The following is a 15102-nucleotide window of genomic DNA, read 5'->3' as shown; positions in this document are numbered from 1 at the left end:
CCTTCAAAAGGTATAAGCTAGAACAGAATGTGTACCTCCAAGCTGTCTCTAAACGGATTCTCAGCACATAAAACCACACACAAAATGTGGCAAAGATAATGCCAGCACTTAATGCAGAAAAATAATGCAACATGTTCTTTTTTGGTTCATTTGCTTCCATATGCTCCTTGAGTATAATGAAAATCTATTTGGTATAGAGACAGAAGTGGATGTACTCTGAAAACCCTAGTCAATAATGAAGCCTTATATTTGCTATTTCTGGAATGATGGCTAAGCATTCAATTATGAAACATCTTCAAATTATTAGGAAATTTCATTTGATCTGTCCTCCATAAGGATTAGAGGAGGGCTTTTAGTTTTCCTTCTTCATTACCTAGTTACTATGTAATGAAAATACTTCCAAATTTGGAAATGTCTAATAACTATGCAGTTCTGATAGTACTAAATTAATATTTAAACATTTTTATCTCCATAAGGGAATGCTATTAAAGAATTACTGGTAGCCAAAATACTCATATTTATCATTACTTTATATGATATCAAACAGAACTGTGAATTAAATATTAATTTAAGTTATTCTAAAATGTATAAAAATTCTATTAATTATCTAAATTATTCTAGATTGTGAAGGAATCTAGAGTACAAATAATAAACTTTATCAATATTTAAACAGAAGTGAATTAAATAACTTATTTAATATTACTGAGAAGCAATGTCTACAGATTAAATCTGAGCAAATAAAAACCATGTTTTACTGTTTATTTTATATGATTGTGGGAGACAAACTGGTTCCAAGACACGAAAATAATTAGAAACACACAGGCAAATGATAGCAAATATTTTATGATTATGGCTTTTTAATTTTTTCTGGTAGGCTGCAAAGAGGTTTTACGCCAGGACAAAATAAAAGATGACCAATTCTTCTTTATAAACTAATTTCATTAAGTTAGCAAGTCTTTCAAGTATTTAGGCGGACCTGAGACCAAACTGTGAATCTGCATAGGGCTTTTAACCCAGTTTGAAATTATCTATCCAAGTCTCTAGTGAGTAGGCACAATTGTGTGGGATTACATCCTTGACTTAAGTTTACCTGGTTTTCTATGGCGAAAAGTTTTAACCCAAAAATTTTTACAGCAACCATTCATTGGGAAAATATCATCCTGTTTTGTATAGTGTTTGTATAAATTAAAATATAATGAAAAATAAGTACTTGAATCTAGCTCCTAAGGCCTCACATGACGAAAAACAGTGGCTGATAATTTACAAAGGGAAAATAAACCAATTCACAGCGGCACTTTGCTAGTACTGAATTTTTAAGTAGGTATCAAAAAGCCATGAAGTCAAAGAAAGACAATATCTTTTTAAATGCTTAAAAAACAAACTGAGGCCTTTGAAATAGAAGCAGCACCCTCCTTTCTTCTTCCTCCCCCTTCCACACAAGTTATACTAGGAATTGTCCAAACATATGCAAATTGCTTGTTTGGAACTTGGAAAGTTTAGAGAAGGAGCTATGTGACTACAGGAACAGGAATTCAGTGCTTTAAGCTCAGGGTATCAGCAGCATATCTTACCTCTTGCAATTCTGATTAGAGATTCTAAAAACTCTTCCTAAATGTTGACCAGAGGAAGATGGAATTTCTGCAGTGCCAAGCCACTAGTGCTAGTTCCAGAATCTTGAGGTCGAGCAATATGACATTAAGGAGTAAACACAGGAATGATACGTCAAATAGAATATCTGAGGGTGGAGGATGCATGGTCAGGTTGAAATGAATGATGCCAAGTAAGAATGAAGAAGGAAATGGAAGAAATTAAAATATGAGTTTTGGAAGGATAGGGTCTGTCTTCTCTTCTCATTATTTTCTTCTGTCCATATCATTTCCTAAAATAAAATAGTTGGACAGGCTATGTAAATGACAAGGCTTCAAGGGAAGGAAAAAAATGAACAAGCAGTTAGTCAAACGGTATTTTTTGTACTTTTCATTCGTACCTTTGTTTCACTCATAAACATTATTTTTTTTTCTTTTCTCCACTCTTCTCTTACCCCCAGCTTTGGGTGGGAGTTGGCAGAGTTGGTAATCAGGAAAAATCTAATCAAAGCAAATATTAGGATCATTCTGCTGTCTTTCTTTTCCTTCATCTCTCTGGCTGTTAGAATGAGAGATTAAGGACATGAAAAGTAGGTTTTCACCATCTCTATCTCCTCTCTACTATTGACTGTAAAATCATCCACTCTGTCAGCCTGAACACGGCTGTCATTCTATACTGGGCTTTGAGGACTAGAATATGCAAAGTAAAGGTATGGATAAAAGGAAAGATAGGTTTCTGGTCCTACTCAGAGCTGTACTATTAAGTAGCCCCCTCATTTTTTGTGTAACCCAAATAAGTACTGCAGGTCCAAGTGGCCTAGTCTAAATACTGTGCCATAGTCAAAGAAAAAAAGTCCAGTAAACAATGTAGATAAAAATAACCCAGATTTTTACTTTCAGCTCTCAAAAGTCATGGAAGGAAATCTGGTTCAAATCTACTCCTATAAATCCACATTCTACCATTGCTCACACTCTACCACTTTCTCATACTCGTAGTTTCTTTAAAACCTTTCTCTATCCTTGTACATTCAATTCATCACAAATTTTCTATGGCGAAGGTTTTTTTTTTTTTTTCTGCCATATCTGATACAAACTTCTCAATATCTTATCTGATCCTCTACCATCAATTACCCTATTATGGCCGATAAGGCTAGGGTAGAGATGAGAATGTGGGGTTGGGTAGGGAGAAGTTAAAATATCTGAATTTGCCTTAATAAATAAAGGAATCTAAAGATGCTATGAGTATTCACACAATAGTAACTTTTTAAAAAATTTTTGCTCCTATTCTATGATCTTTAATTAACTTTCTCATTTGGTGCCTTTCTTTTAATTAAAAAGGTATTGAAGTTTCCCATCTCCCTAATAATCCCAACTATGCTTAAAATTTAATCTTTCATTCTAACCATCAGACAACTCTCCTAAAAAAAAAAAAAAAAAAAAGCTTACTCATGCTACTCCTACTTTCTAATCATCCCTTATATTTTATTTAATCTTACTGAAGCCTGGCTTCCCTGGCTGTTCTAGGTTACCAGTTACCAAATTTAATGGTTCCTTTTCATGCCTTAGCCTAATTGATTTCTCTGAAACTTTGACATTCCTTCTTGAAACTTTCCTATTTCCGTCTCCATGAACTATTTTGCATTTATTTTTCCCCATGACTTTTCCTTAGCCCTCTTCTCTTATCCTCTTATCATATACACATTCCAGGGGGCGATCTCAGCCTTTTACTGTATGAATCCGAAATCTACAACTCCAGCCAACTTTTTTTTCTTCAGAATTATCACAAGTCTCTGACAGTCTAGTGAAAGGCATCAATCCTCTCCCTAGGGGAAAATTAAAAAACACATTCGTAACAGCCATACAAGGTTTTACCTTCAATATTTTTGGCTTTCTAAACTCCCCGAAGCTCATCCGTAGACAACCTGCTCCAAGCTACAGACTCAAATGTTTTTTAACAACTCTGCCTGAATCGTCTTCAATCTCCTTAAACTTGTCAGATCCTTAGCCTTCAGTATGGACTACCTACTTCAATAAATCACGCTCTTCTCAATTTCACTCTCAGCTAAAGGCATCACTATCCACTGGATGACTCAAGCTAAAAACTTTTGCATAATTCGTGGTGTCTTTCTTTCCCACACAGGATACCCTTAAGTAAGTCCTGACACTTTCATGTAGAAAATTTCTCTGGAATCATTTTCTTTTCATCTGTAACTCCTGTCATTATATTAGATTGAGCCCTCAGCATATTTATTTTTGTGGAATATTACCATATTCTCTAATATTTTATTCTATTTTTCCCTCACTATAGTTCATCAGGAAACCCTGGTGGCATAGTGGTTAAGTGCTACAGCTGCTAACCAAAGCATTGGCAGTTTGGATCCTCCAGGCGCTCCTTGGAAACTCTATGGGGCAGTTCTACTCTGTCCTATAGGGTCGCTATGAGTCGGAGTCAACTCCACAGCACTGGGTTTGGTTTTTGGTTTATATTTCATCAGAGTTGTTTTTCTAAAACACAGACCTAACCTAAGTCCATACTTAAATATACTTGATGGTATGTTATTGCCTCGAGCAGAGATCACACACTCAAAATGCCCACAAGACCCACATAAGAAATATAAAACAGTGAAGCAATCTGGGATGGGAAGACCATAGAGACAGCTGCCACTTAGTTCTCACTGTTAGTTGCCATGAGGAAATACAGACCCAAAGTTGCCACATACAGTGAAAACTGTGAGAGCTGGAATTCCACGGGACTGCCTTGTTTTTCTGGGTCTCTCCAGTTCTCCACTTCTGATAGAGTGCAGTCTTACCACTTTTCTATCACTCATTTTACTGGAAAATATTTTAGTTTCCTTCTCTGACAGGTTTTCATCTTATACAGTTTCCAGCTTTTGCAGATTTTACTGTATTTCGATTTTTCAAGAGAAGACAGAAATTGAGATATTTAAAAGTAAAACCTCTCAATTTTAAATAACTAGCTCTAATTGTTTCAAGTGTAGTGTTGGAAAAACTGTCAAGAATTGTGAATGGGGTGCATTTTACCCTACTTGAAAGCTAACAAGTTACCCTGCTACAGTTTTGTGGCTGCTGGAAGAAGACATGAGAAATAAAGGACTTTATCATTCATAGTAATAGCAATAGCCAGAGTGTCAGCATTTACCTTGGTTTCCTGAGCTCCGTTCCCACAAGGTGACATGAAGAAAGGCAGGAAACGCCAGCACGCACAGTGGGTTGTGTTACAGGAGAGTAACCCTGAGCTTTGGGAACCTGAATCTTTTATAATGGATAGTAAACATGATTGCACTATGCTCTTCCACGTCTGTTTGTTAGCTATCCAAGCATCTTTGTAAAGACAGCCTGGAATGAAGGCAGCCAGTGCTTCTGCTTGGACTACCTGCAGAAACATGAGAGATCCATGCAGAACTGCCTCTGAACAAAAACAAAATGTGTTTGCTGACAAGATGTAGTCTGTGAAATGCAAGTTCGTGTGTAGATCTGTGTGTAGAGTCTTATTGTTTATCCCATCCCTAATGCCTGGAACAGTAACTACGTACACTACGTCATCACTGCCTAATTAATGTTGGTAAAATGAACATGTATTTACGCTTTATCAGACTGATCTCTGATGAATCAATCATCTTTCTAAACAATTCAGACTGACTATTCACCACTCTATTTGGTGACCCAATCCATAATTTGGTATTCAACTTTGATACACATTTAGCCTCACAATGGTTTAATTTCTGGGCTAATACTGCTGGTCGCAGGCTCACTATTGCTGCGCCTGATCAAATGAGCATATGCTTAATATAGTGAAAATTCCAGACAGATTGGACGGTATCATGTAGGCTACAAACCACCACAACAAAGAAGAATGTAAGCAGTTGCTTGTTTGTGTTATAATTGTATAGGCACTGTTTTAGCCTACCATCTGCAAAATTAGAATGATATTAAGTTTATTCCAAGTGTAAAGCATGAATAGTAGGTGGTTAGGGGGTATTTTGGACTTACAGTATCTTTTGCCAGCAGTGGTTTGAAGATTCTTGATGCTGTTGCTGTGTGCTTTTATCCCCTCTGAGAGCACTCCATTTGCCTCATTAACCATAGGACTTGAATTAATATGAATTATTGAAGCTATTTTTTGTTGTCTGGTTTTTAAGACCATTTTGCTAAGTATCATTGTTCCTTTAGCAGGAAATGTTGATTAACCCTTTAGCATGATTGTTTAAAATAAAGACAACATAATGTTGCCAGTTTTCTTCATTGCCTTAAGGCAGTGTTCATACTGAAATATCAATTAATTTTTACTATCCTGCTTCCCACTTCCGTGGGGAAAAAAGAACTGCTGTGACTATGTAAGCAATGGAATTCCTAGATTACATTTCTTTTACCTTCCCATATTTCTTCTTCTTTTTTCCTACATTTTGCGTACTTCTTTTATTATCATTCTTACCATACTACCATCATACTTGAGTTTTATGCTGCTGAACATTAAAAATAAACCAGACCATAATCTTAGACATTCAGTCACATAAACAGTGGTAAACTTTGTAGTTCATTCTATAGTATAGCTTTAATCATTCACAACTAAGGGACTAAAGAACCCCTTCAGGGATTGTTTGAAATATGTATGTAAAGTGGGTTGACCCCAACTGACCACCATAATCGAGATTCATGAGCCCTAAGTGAGCAAACCAGACAGATGGTGGACCTTACATACAAATGTGTACCCATGCTTGAGAGTGCCCCCATTACACCTGTTTATAGGAGCATGTGTTGTTGTTTTTGTTAGGTGCTGTCGAGTCGGTTCCTACTCATAGTGATCCCACGCACAACAAAATGAAACACTCCCTGTCTTGTGCCATCTTCACAACCTTTGCCACATTTGAGCCCACCATTGCAGCCACGGTGTCAGTTCACTTCAGTGAGGGTCTTCCTCTTTTCTGCTGACCCTGTACTTTACCAAGCATGATGTCCTTCTCCACAATCGATCCCTCCTTATAATATGTCCAAAGTATGTAAGATGCAGTCTCACCATCCTTGCTTCTAAGGAGCATTCTGGTTGTATGTCTTCCAAGAGAGATTATTCATTCTTTTGGCAGTCCATGCTATATTCAATCTTCTTTGCCAACACCACAGCTCTAAGGCTTCAGTTCTTCTTTGGTCTTCCTTATTCATTGTCCAGCTTTCGCACGCATATGATGTGATTGAAAATACCATGGCTTGGGTAAGGCACACCTTAGTCTTCAGGGTGACATCTTTGCTCTTCAACACTTTAAAGAGGTCCTCTGCAGCAGATTTGCCCCATGCAATGCATCTTTTGATTTCTTGACTGCGGCTTCCATGGCTGTTGATTGTGGATCCAAGTAAAATGAAATCCTTGACAACTTCAATCTTTTCCCCGTTTATCATGATATTGCTCATTGGTCCAGTTGTGAGGATTTTTGTTTTCTTTATGTTGAGGTGCAATCCAAACTGAAGGCTGTGGTCTTTGATCTTCATTAGTAAGTGCTTCAAGTCTTCTTGACTTTCATCAAGCAAGGTTGTGTCATCTGCATAACCCAGGTTGTTAATGAGTCTTCCCCCAATCCCGATGCCTCGTTCTTCTTCATATAGTCCAGCTTCTTGGATTATTTGCTCAGCATACAGATTAAATAGGTATGGTGAAAGACTATAACCCTGACACACACCTTTCCTGACTTTAAACCACTCAGTATCCCCTTGTTCTGTCCAAACAACTGCCTCTTGATCTATGTAAAGGTTCCTCATGAGCACAATTAAGTGTTCTGGAATTCCCATTCATCGCAGTGTTATCCATAGTTTGTTATGATCCACACAGTCGAATGCCTTTGCATAGTTAATAAAACACAGGTAAACATCCTTCTGGTATTCTCTGCTTTCAGCCAGGATCCATCTGACATCAGCAATGATATCCCTGGTACCAAGTCCTCTTCTGAATCCAGCCTGAATTTCTGGGAGTTCCCTGTTGATATACTGTTGCAGCTGCTTTTGACTGATTTTCAGCAAAATTTTACTTGCGTGTGATATTAATGATATTATTTTTTAATTTCCACATTCTGTTGGATCGCCTGTCTTGGGAATAGGCATAAATATGAATCTCTTCCAGTCGGTTGGCCAGGGAAGCTGTCTTCCATACTTCTTGGCATAGACGAGTGAGCACTTCCAGCCCTGCATCCATTTGTTGAAACATCTCAGTTGATACTCCTTCATTTCCTGGAGGCTTGTTTTTCACCAATGGCTTCAGTGAAGTTTGGACTTCTTCATTCAGTACCGCCATTTCCTGATCATATGCTACCGCTTGAAATGGTTGAACTGCAATAAATTCTTTTTGGTATAATGGCTTTTTGTATTCCTTCCATGTTCTTTTGATGCTTCCTGTGTTGTTTAATATTTTTCCCATAGAATCCTTCACTATCGCAACTTGAGGCTTGAATTTTTTCTTCGGTTCTTTCAGCTTGAGAAATGCCAAGCATGTTCTTCCCTTTTGGTTTTTTATCTCCAGCTTTTTGCACGTGTCATTTTAGTACCTTACTTTGTCTTTTTGAGCTGCTCTTTGAAATCTTCTGTTTAGTTCTTTTACTTCATCATTTCTTCCTTTTGCTTTAGTTGCTCGACATTCCAGGGCAAGTTTCAGAGTCTCCTCTGACATTCATCTTGGTCTTTTCAATGACCTCGTGCTTTCTTCATGTATGATGTCCTTGATGTCATTTTACAACTCATCTGGTCTTTGGTCATTAATGTTTAATGCGGCAAATCTATTCTTGAGATGGTGTCTAAATTCAGGTGGGATATACTCAAGGTCATATTTTGGCTCTCATGGACTTGCTCTGATTTTCTTCAGTGTCAGCTTGCACTTGCATATGAGCAATTGATGGTCTGTTCCACAGTTGACCCCTGGCCTTGTTCTGACTGATGATATTGAGGTTTTCCATTGTCTCTTTCCACAGATGTAGTTGATTTTATTCCTGTGTATTCCCATCTGGTGAGGTCCATGTGTAGAGCTGCTGTTTGTGTTGGTGAAAAAAGGTGTTTGCAATGAAGAAGTTGTTGGTCTTGCAAAATTCAATCATGCAATCTCCGGCATTGTTTCTATCACCAAGGCCATATTTTCCAATTACTGATCTTTCTTCTTTGTTTCCAACTTTCACATTCCAATCACCAGTAATTATCAATGCATCCTGATTGCATGTTCCATCAATTTCAGACTGCAGAAGGTGATAAAAATCTTCAATTTCTTCCTATTTGGCCTTAGTGATTGGTGTGCAAATTTGAATAATAGTAGTTTTAACTGGTCTTCCATGTAGGCGTATAGATATTATCCTATCACTGACAGTGTTGTACTTCAGGATAGATCTTGAAATGTTCTTTTTGACGATGAATGCAACACCATTCCTCTTCAAGTTGTCATTCCCAGCATAGTAGACTACATGATTGTCCAATTCAAAATGGCCAACACCAGTCCATTTCAGTTCACTAATGCCTAGGATATCGATGTTTATGCTTTCCATTTCATTTCTAACGATTTCCAATGTTCCTAGATTCATACTTCGTACATTGCTGGTTCCGATATTAATGGATGTTTGCAGCTGTTTCTTCTCATTTTAAGTTGTGCCGCATCAGCAAGTGAAGGTCCTGAAAGCCTGACTCCATCCAAATCATTAAGGTCGACTCTACTTCGAGGAGCTTTTCCCCAGTCATCTTTTGAGTGCCTTCCAACTTGGTGGAACTCAACTTCTGGCACTATATCAGACAATGTTCCTCTGCTATTCATAAGGTTTTCACTGGCTAATTCTTTTCAGAAGTAGACCGCCAGGTCCTTCTTCCTAGTGTGTCTTAATCTGGAAGCTTAGCTGAAACCTGTCCTCCATGGGTGACCCCATTTGTATCTGGATACCGGTGGCATAGGTTCCAGCATCACAGCAACATGGAAGCCCCCACAGTACGACAAACTGACAGACACGTGGGGGATAGAAGCATGTACTCTACACTTAATTGTGTTGACTATATTTGTCTCTTGTGCCTGAAATGAATGTTAAGTGAATAAGAGGAAAGTCACTTCTCTAGGCTGTATATCTTCTCTCCAGAGGTCTAGCCTTCAATACTCTTAGGTGGGAGTGATTCAGAGCATTGTGAGTGAACCCGGTCACAAGGAGCCAGTATGAATGAAGAAGTTGCTAACTGAACTGGTTTTTATGTACAGCGCTTAGAGCAGAACTGGCACATAGTAAATCCTCAATAAATGTCTGTTATTATTTTCTCACTCAAACTTTAAAGAAGCTCAGATACCTCTAGCCTCTTCTTTCTGACTTCCAGAACAGTTGGAAAAGTTTTGTCAATGTGCAGCTGACTCCTCTTCCCTCTGCCTATCAGGAGTCCCTGCTTTAATCTGTAGGTGTGGCAGGAGAGCTGAGCTTATTTAGGCATTGAAGAAGGAAAGTGATACCTTTTTCTCACAACCTTTAACACTTTTGTGAAGACAGCATTTGCTAAATGGCAATTAGCAAACTGTTTTAAAATATGTTAAAAAAATAGTTATACATGAGACAGATAGCTATGTTTTAACACATTCCAATATTGTGGCATGTTTATCTTTATTTCGTTTGATTCAACAGTTGGCGTCTCCACCCATCACCTCATCAGTATGCAAAGCTTGGTTTTCCATTTTGAATATGTGTTTTTGAAACTTATATTAAACATTTCCCTGAGAATAGCACACATTTCTCTTGTAATATTTTTATGACAATGATAACTTTATATTGCAACTCTAGTTTTTCTACAATATTGTAAAATCATTTTATGTCTCATTACTCAAAAACAATGAAAATTATACTGGAGCTGAAAATAAAGTAAGTCTTAGGTACTTCTTCCTTATTCTAAAGACGACTTTGTCAAGAAAGTTAATGACTACTATTTGGTTACATGATAATTTAGAAAAGAGAAGGAAAAATAATTGTGATGTTTTTAATATCACATGATTATTTAATATGATATTTATAAGTCCTTCGTAATGGAAAATATTACAATGAGAAAACCACAGTATGAATTATGAGGCAAAAAGTAGACTATTTTTTTGATAAGTAAAATACTAAAATATCATATATGACAGAAATATCAAGTTGTATTTTACAAATGTCATATTTATATGGCAGCTCATAGATATAAGTCTACATTTCAAATTGATAGGATTTTAAAATTGCCACCATTTTTCTTTTTTGGATAATTGCAACAGCCAAGCTGAAATTGTTAGATAATGCTAAAAGAGGCACTGAGAAGAAACTTTTCTATTCCTCCTGATGGTCACTGATATAATTAACTGCCAGCAGCAAAGTTAGATATATATTCTGTGGCCTTGAATTTGAGTCCAGCTAACTGGCCCCTATGGGGCTAATGCACATGACTTTGGCCTTTTTATACTATATTTAATAGTACAGAAACATAGATTTTATTTGGCTCCTAAAGGATTAGAGCTTTCTTCATCTAGCCTTCTCTTCAATACCTATGCTGATTTTTCTCTTTTCTCTTAGCTTTCAAGAGGCTAAACTGACAATAATTGGTAAGTACTGATTTTAAAAACTTATTCAAAACATCGTATAGACAATTTTTTTTTCTCTGTAGTAACAAAATATCAAAAACGCCAGAAAGAAAGATGAAAATGCCTTAGCAATCCTAGAGGACATTGTTTTTATGCTCCCTTTAGGCTAAGAAAGAGGTGCTGTTTCTTATTCCCTGTTCTTAAAAAAAAAAAAAAGAGAGAGAGAACGTGCCAAAGAACAGATCGGGATAATGTTCTAGTTTTTCAGCCTTATGAATGTACCTCCCATCACTACCAACCAGATCCTCACTTCTCTTCTTTGTTCTCTTCTCTCACTAACAACAATTTCCTGAGGACAGAGAGGCTGATACAGCAAACAGGGTCACATTCAGAGGCAGTTGTGGTGATATATGTTAATATCCACTCTGGACTAGTTGGGATCATCTATTTCATTCTTCTTGTTATCTACACTCTATGAACTGCAGCCTCCAGGGCAAAATGTATTTAACTTGCAATGATACATTGCCCAGGAGCCATTCAGTATTTATGTCATTCTGAATTTTTATTTAGAAACAATTAAAGCTACTTACTTGGATTTCAAGTATTTCCTTGGGTTTCAGGTCAAAGTTTATTTTTTAAAAAAGACAGAATAATTTACAACTTTATAAGCATGGAGCTAAAATTACAACTGTAATTTTAGATTGTCACTTCTACTTTTTTTTTTTTCTGACTACATTTATCACCTGTAATATTTATGGGTGTGTACACCTGAGAGTAAACGTGTTGAAGGATATGGGTATACATGGTAGGAGGGATTTGTGATAGAAATGTACTTGGTAGCAACAAGAATTTCCAAGAAGCATAATTTTCATAGACTAATCTCATCTCTGGAGAACAATAGACATCTTGTTTAAAAACAAAATCTCCATTGATAGATTTTTAAAATTTTTGTTGTTGTTGTAGGTGCCATTGAGTTGGTTCTGACTCATAGAGACCCTATATATGACAGCACAAAACACTGCCAGGACCTGTGTCATCCTCACAATCATTGTTGTGCTTGAGGCCATTGTTACAGCCACTGTGTCAATCCATCTTGTTGAGGGTCATCCTCAATGATATTTTTTCAATGATATTCAACTTTAACAAGCACGAAGTCCTTCTCCAGGGACTGGTCTCTCTTAATAATGTGTCCAAAGTACGTGAGACGAAATCTCCCCATCCTGGCTTCTAAGCATTCTGGCTGTATTTCTTCTAAGACAGATTTGTTCGTTCTTTTGCCAGTCCAAGGTATATTCAATATTCTTCGCCAATATCATAATTCAAAGGCATTATTTCTTCTTTGGTCTTCCTTATTCATTGTCCAGCTTTTCATGCATATGAGGCTACTGAAAACACCATGGATTGAGTCAGGCACACCTTAGTCCTTAAAGTGACATCTCTGCTTTTTAACACTTTAAAAAGGTCTTTCGCAGCAGATTTGCCCAAAGCAATGTGTCGTCTGAATTCTTGACTGCTGCTTCCATGGGTGTTGATTGTGGATCCAGGTAAAAGGAAATCCTTGACAACTTCAAAGTTTTCTCCATTTATCATGATGTTGCTTATTGGTCCATTTGTGAGGATTTTTGTTTTCTTTATGTTGAGGTGTAATCCATGCTGAAGGCTGTGGTCTTTGACCTTCATCAGTAAGTGCTTCAGGTTCTCTTCACCTTCAGCAATAAAGGGCGTGTCATCTGCATATCGCAGGCTGTTAATAAGTCTTTCTCTAATCTTTGTGTTGCATTCTTCTTTATATAGTCCAGCTTCTCAGATTATTTGCTCTGCATACAGATTGAATAAATATGGTGAAAGAAGACAACCCTGGTGCATGTATTTCCTTATTTTAAACCTCACACTATCCCCTTGTTCTGTTCGAATGACTGCCTCTTGGTCTATGTACAAGTTCCTCATGAGCACAATTAAGTATTCCGGAATTCCCATTCTTCACAATGTTATCTGTAGTTTGTTATGATCCACACAGTCAAATGCCTTTGGGTAGTCAATAAAACACAGGCAAACATCTATCTGGTATTCTCTGCTTTCAGCCAAGATACATCTGACATCACCAGTGATATTCCTCGTTCCATGTCTTTTTCTGAATTCAGCCTGAATTTTTGGCAGTTCCCTGTCAATATACTGCTGTAACCACTTTTGAATGATCTTCAGCAAAATTTTACTTGCGTGTGATATTAATGATATTGTTAGATAGTTTCCCCATTCTCTTGGATCACCTTTCTGTGGAGTGGGCACAGATGTGGATCTCTTCCATTTAGTTGGCCAGGTAGCTGTCTTCCATATTTCTTGGCATAGACAATTGAGCACTTCTAGCACTGCATCCATTTGTTGAAACATCTCAATTGGTATTCTGTCAATTTCAGGAGACTTGTTTTTCACCAATGCCTTCAGTGCAGCTTGGACTCCTTCCTTCAGTACCATTGGTTCTTAATCATATGCTACCCCCTGAAATGATTGAACATTGACCAGTTCTTTTTGGTACAGTGACTCTGTGTATTCCTTCCGTCTTCTTTTGATGCTTCCCGCAGCTTAATATTTTCCACGTAGAATCCTTCAAAACTGCAACTTGAGGCTTGAATTTTTTTCTTCAGTTCTTTCAACTTGAGAATTGCTGAATTTATTCTTCCCTTTTGGTTTTCTGAAATCCTGGCTGTATAGTGGCTAAGTGCTAGGGCTGCTAACCAAGAGGTCGCTAGTTTGAATCCACCAGGAGCTCCTTGGAAACTCTATGGGGCAGTTCTACTCTGTCCTATAGGGTCGCTATGAGTCGGAACCGACTCTACAGCAGTGGGTTTTTTTTATTTGGTTTTCTAACTCCAGATCTTTGCACATTTCACTATAATACTTTGTCTTCTTGAGTAGCCCTTAGAAATCTTCTCTTCAGCTCTTTGCTTCATCATTTCTTCCTTTTGCTTAGCTTTTCTACTTTCAAGAGCACGTTTCAGAGTCTCTTCTCACGTCTCTTTTGGTTTTTTCTTTCTTTTCTGTCTTTTTAATGACCTCTTGCTTTCTTCATGTATGGTGTCCTTGATGTCATTCCACAACTTGTCTGGTCTCAGTCATTAGTGCTTAATGCATCAGGTCTATTCTTGAGATGTCTCTAAATTCAAGTGGGATATACTCAAGGTCATACTTTTGCTGTCGTGGACTTGTTCTAAATTTCTTCAGCTTCAGCTTGAACTGCATATGAGCAATTTATGGTGTGTTCTGCAGTCAGCCCCTGGCCTTGTTCTGCCTGATGATATTTACCTTTTCTATCATCTCTTTTCACAGACGTAGACAATTTGTTTCCTGTGTTTTCCATACAGTGAGAGCCACATGTATAGTCACCATTTATGTTGTTGAAAAAGGTTTTTGCAATGAAGAAGGCCTTGGTCTTGCAAAATTCTATCATGCAATCTCTGGCAACCTTTCTATCACCAAGGCCATATTTTCCAACTACCGTTCCTTCTTTGGAAACCCTGGTGACATAGTGGTTAAGGGTTTGGCCGCTAATGAAAAAGTTAGCAGTTCAAAATCACGAGGTGCTCCTTGGAAACCCTATGGAGCAGTTCTACCCTGTCCTATAGGATCCCTAAGAGTTGGATTCAATTCGATGGCAACAGGTTTGGTTTTTGGTTCCTTCTTTGTCTCCAATTTTTGCATTCCAATCACCAGTAATTATCAACACATCTTGATTGCAGGTTTGATCAATTTCAGACTGCAGAAGTTGGTAAAAATCTTCAATAGCTTCGTCTTTGGCCTTAGTGGTTAGTGTGTAAATTTGAATAATTGTCATATTAACAGGTTTCCCTCGTAGGCCTATGGATATTATCATATCACTGACAGTAGGATAGATCTTGCAATGTTCTTTTTGACGATGAATGTAACGCCATTGCTCTTCAGTTTGTCATTCCTGTCATAGTAGACTGT

This window comes from Loxodonta africana, chromosome 4 (genome assembly GCF_030014295.1).
Source record: "Loxodonta africana isolate mLoxAfr1 chromosome 4, mLoxAfr1.hap2, whole genome shotgun sequence".
Taxonomy (NCBI): domain Eukaryota; kingdom Metazoa; phylum Chordata; class Mammalia; order Proboscidea; family Elephantidae; genus Loxodonta; species Loxodonta africana.
The sequence above is the reverse complement of the archived record's forward strand: the minus strand, read 5'-3'. Positions refer to the sequence as shown.